The sequence below is a fragment of the Montipora foliosa genome, chromosome 7, assembly GCF_036669935.1.
Source record: "Montipora foliosa isolate CH-2021 chromosome 7, ASM3666993v2, whole genome shotgun sequence".
In the NCBI taxonomy this organism is placed as follows: domain Eukaryota; kingdom Metazoa; phylum Cnidaria; class Anthozoa; order Scleractinia; family Acroporidae; genus Montipora; species Montipora foliosa.
Genome location: NC_090875.1, coordinates 22213946 through 22218945, shown reverse-complemented (window position 1 = coordinate 22218945; position 5000 = coordinate 22213946). Strand labels below are relative to the sequence as shown.

Sequence of the window (5000 nt, the reverse complement as noted above, 5' to 3'; positions counted from 1 at the left end):
AAAATGTCCGGGTAGGGTCGGTGCACTACAAATCCAGTCTCACATGAGGGAGTGAGGATCTCCCGCATCGGGTTCGGGCCCGAACATCCTCCCCACCTCTCCAATACTGTTGGAGACTTGGAACTGGTTTCTTGATACCTCGCTTCTTCTTCTCCTTCTTCTTGACCCTCTTAACGGCAAACTCCCCTCCATTTCGGCCACAGTCCTTTCTGCGTCTTCAGGGTTACAGTACAAATAAGGCCATCCTTTCCAGGAAGCAACCTGTCAACTCGCCTCATTGGCAACTTTCTTCTGGACACATTGTCTTCAGAAATCAACACTACATCTCCGATCTTGAGGGCTGTTTGTTCACTCACCCACTTCTGTCTCACGGATAACTGATGTAAATACTTTCTTCCCCAGCCTTGCCAAAAATGGTTAACAAGTTTCTACTTTTACAACTATCGCTGCCTTGTTGTGCTTTCTTTTGCTGAAACTTTTTCTGCAAGGTCTGGTACGTTAAACAGTGGTCTTCCAAGATGAGCTGGTGTTATGGGCGTTAGATCTCTAACATCGTCACTGATTGTTGTGAGCGGCCTTGAGTTAATAACTGATTCAATTCTGGTTAGAACGGTCGCCAGCTCTTAAAAAGACAACACTGCCTTGCCCAAGACCTTGTGAAGCGGTTCCTTCACGGAACGCAGTAGCCTTTTCCACCAGCCACCACGCTCTGGGGAGCGTTCGACGATGAACCTCCATTTAATTCCTGTGAGAGTGAATTTGGCCTGGAGCTCTTCCTGATCGGAAGACTCTTGTGTGAACAATTGCTGAATCTCGCGGTTGGCGTGCTTATTAAACGTCTTCGCATTGTCGGACCAAATGGTGCAACAGAGCCCTCTTCTGTTAATCATACGAGTCAACGCCTGAAAGAGTTCTTTGGTTGATAAGTCACTTGTAAGCTCTAGATGAGTCGTGCGAGAAGAGGCGCAGGTGAAAATGCAAATGTTTGCCTTCCTCGAAGTCGGGTTCCCTCTTAGAAACAATGGCCCTGCAAAATCTATTCCGACGTGAGTGAAGGCTGGAGACAATGACACCCTCTCCAGTGTTAATGACCCCATCTTTGTGAACGTGGACCGACACGGTGACGTTGACAAACAAGGCACTTTCCCAGGGCTCTCTTAAATGCACGGCGTCCCTTAGTGAGCCAAATCTCTTGTCGCAGTACTAAAAGCGTACTCTTAGGTCCAGCATGAAGTAACTCCTTGTGCACACTCTGTATGATCTTTTCGACCACTGGATGTCCATGCGGCAAGGTAATTGGATGTTTGGTAACCTCTGGTAGGTCTGAGTACTCCCTCCTACCCGTAGCAACCGATCTCTCTTGTCGTAGTAAGGATCCAACTTCAATGTAGCATGCGCACTGGTGTTTGGTGAAGGTACAAGCTCTGGTTGGCGTCTTACAACTCCTCAACTGACAATTATTTGGAACCTGAAATTGTTCTTGACTTGCAGGCTTCAACACTTCGAAGTACATATGCCGTTACTCGAATCAGGGTCAGCCATTTCTCATATCGAGACTGATCAATTACTGGTTCCACGGCAATCGCCACACAATCTCTTGTCTTTTTGCGTTTTCTTGCGTTTTTCTTTCGTCTGACTAGGTTCTCCTCCTAACATGAATACACTAAAGACTTCAGAGGGTCAATCTAACACCAGTTATTCTGCAACATTGTTGGTGACATAAGACCTTTAGCTTCCTGAGTCAAATAGAACCCTCACAAACGCTCTCTGGACATCGTCTTCAATCAATATGGCCATCCCAGTCTGCAATAACTTCTACTGCATCTTGGAGTTGTATGAAGTCACAAATCCACTTAATGTCGCTTGTCTTTTTCCCTGCCTGCTTGTGTCCCCGTCTTCATGAAGCATAGTGTGATGTCGCCGTCCACACCCTTGAACACTGCACTTTGGTTGGCGACAAATTGAAGAGTAGTGGAAAGCACTTGCGGGCTTTACGCAGTTAAAACACAGCTTGTTTCCACTAATTAAATGCCAACGCTCTTCGATTGAGTCTCTCTTAAGCTCTGGACATTTAGGGGTTTCATGCCCCTGCTCCTTACACAAATTCCATGTTGCACTACTACCCTGATTTGTCCCACTTGCTAGTAGGGCAGCTGCTGTACAGTCACGTTTTCTCCCGGGTGTTTTTACCCCAGTTCCATCCTTGTTTCTTTCCACATTCCTCTAGCTATCCCACCATTCTGAGGAATAAGCATATACTCCCCAATCATACTAGCATTTCTCTCTCCAGCCTGCTTTGAAATCACTTGTTCGTTTAAGAACTTGAAGATTAGTTCAATATCGACACTGTCTTCTTTGATATCGCTTAGTTCATATTCCTACTTCTCAGATAATTCAGTTGGGAGCTTGGTTTCCAGTATTGGAAGGAGGCTACAACAATGAGGTGTTGGGTTTAATTCGATTCTCTAGAGTGTCACGAAGATCTCGCAAAAATGCTACTCCTTTGTTTGACCTTGGTTCCAGCTGAACAATTGACTTAAACCAAAGATGAAATAATTATTCTTTTCCTATCAAAGCGATGTTTCAAAGCATCAACAGCATGATGATAATTAGCACTAGTGACTTTAAACCCTTCGATAGTTTGATGCGCAACCCCTTCAAGTACTAAACACAGGTAGGTGAACTTCTGAACAGCAGGCACATTTTCATTATCATGCCAGCGACCTCGAATTGATCCAGAGAATTTTGGAACTTTAACACATCTCCGTCAAACTTGGGTAACTCCAGTTTTGGTAATTTCAAATGTGACTGATTGTTTATGCGCTGCTGAACCCGAGGTGGATTGTTCGTCTACCTTTGATAGCTTAGATATATGCTCTTGAGCAATGTCTAAGGCATTATCAATCGCTCGTTGATAATATATCAATCCACTTTTGAGCTTCCTAGCAATTTCACTATCAGGAATAAGCGCAACGCTCATCTCTTATCTTACTGCAACTCTCCATGTAACAATTCAACCGTTTGAACACGATTTTCCACTTTAATGTTGTTGTCGCTGGAACCTTTGCTTGTCTCAAATATTACTTGTATCACAGCATCAATGTCCATCTTAAGGATCTTTTCTTTTCTTTTTAACAATGGCATATTACTTACCTGAGGATTGGTCACTAATCAACACTGCAGACCCGTTGTCTGCTAGCGAGGCTTGTGTGAGAACTGCTGCAACAGGATCTTAACCTGTTGCAACTTGGTCAATTCATGTCCTCCTATCAAGTTCGAACTAAAAGTACTCTAAACAGTCAAATTCACATATATTGTACGAGAAACTCACATGCATTTCGTTTGCCTTTCTTTCGGACTAACATTAAACAATTTTCTGTTTTCTATCAGGGACCTGAATTTTACAATTCTCTTAACATTGATAAAATTAATTCTTCGTCAACAGCTTCTTTCAAGAAAGCACTTAAGACATTCTTTTTTAACAACTATTGTGAATTTTAGGTCAGTATTTTGTTCTTCCTGTGTCAAATATGTTTTCACCGTATAATTTTACTTTCACAACTCTACACATATTTCAACACCTTAATTAAATGACTAAGTGTTTGTAATTGTATTCTCCATTACCAACTTGTGAGTTCAAACTGTTTTTTAATTTGTAAATTTTCGTTCATAACTTTATACTGAATGTTCGTAATAAGTGTATTCTCCGTCGCCAACTTGCATGTCAACGAGAGATAGATGTTTTACTCGGGGAGGCCTAATCTATATAAGCTTAGTCATTTCTTTTAGGCCTCCTCGCCACCAATGTAATTCAATAGGCCATTTCCGAGTTCATGTCTGCCTCCTCTTCAAAGCGAGTCTAAGTGCAAAGTTTTTGTGATGTTAATTAGTTCTACTTTACATATGAATGAAAACTAATTTTCATAAGAAACACTTCACACTTAGACTCGCTTTGAAGAGGAGGCAGACGTGAACTCGGAAATGGCCTATTATTTTTCTCTCCAACTTCTCTTTTTTTGATTTGTCGGGAACGGGTATCCGACAAATAAGTCACAGGTTTATGTCTCAAATTGGTTTACTGTTGCTTTCCCTGATTACAGATTCCTTCAGTTTTCTATTTTTCTCCTCTCTCTTCTCACACACCAAAAAAACGATCTTATTACACTGTTTCGCAATCAATAATAGAAGAATCCATGGCACGTTGATACTAGTTTATAAATCAAGGCACGGATGTGCACCTAAATATATTTGTATTGCTAAATATACAGACTTATTGCTAAATTACAGACTTGCTAGTTAGAAGGACTGTGAGACGCCATTGGGTAAATGTCTTTCTTTGATTTAAGTTAACATTTGCATTTCTCTTACTAACTTCAACTCTGTAATTTAGATTTTGAACGTCTACACTCCATGCGATTACCGTGAAATAAAGGAGTAGTTTAAAACCGTGGAAACTCTTCGGCTAGCAACACAATATTAGTGATCTCTTTTCTTTATGATATTCTACCGTGAATTTAAAACCGATATCTCGATGACCGATACACCCCACCCTCTCATATGAAGACATCTAGATTTTTTACAAAGGATGCACTGGTCCACGTGAAGCATGATCTCAGAAACCAGTCACTAGCAGCCTGGTTAACGAGGTTTCCGCGATGTAGTTTAAGTTATTGTTCCTGTTATCATCAAGTGAAGTCATTTGCAGTTCGAACATAACATTATGGTCCTTCGAAGCCGGATGTGAGTACATTTTTGTGAAGCCAAACACTAAAGAAAATAGTAAGCACCGAGATAAACGCGTTGAGGATTTAATATGGCAGACAACTGTGCATCGCCTTAGTCACCGGAGGAAACTGTCGGTGGAATGGCTCTTGCCCTAATCAAAGCTGAGTTAAAAAGGATAGGATTGCTGGCAAAAGGGAAGAAAGCATTTCTTATTTGTTTCATTTTATTTTATTTGCCACAGAAAAAAAAAAAGAAATACAAACATGAACAATCTG

The 5000-nt window shown here is 41.4% G+C and overlaps 2 protein-coding genes across 3 annotated transcripts in view; one reads left to right on the top strand and one right to left on the bottom strand.

Moving 5' to 3' along the window:
• Positions 1-5000, top strand: part of LOC138011364 (solute carrier family 41 member 1-like) — a 330107-nt gene that overhangs the window by 284153 nt on the left and 40954 nt on the right. The gene's annotated exons all lie outside the window — the stretch shown is intronic.
• Positions 1-5000, bottom strand: part of LOC138010436 (uncharacterized) — a 28189-nt gene that overhangs the window by 2106 nt on the left and 21083 nt on the right. The window lies entirely within an intron of this gene.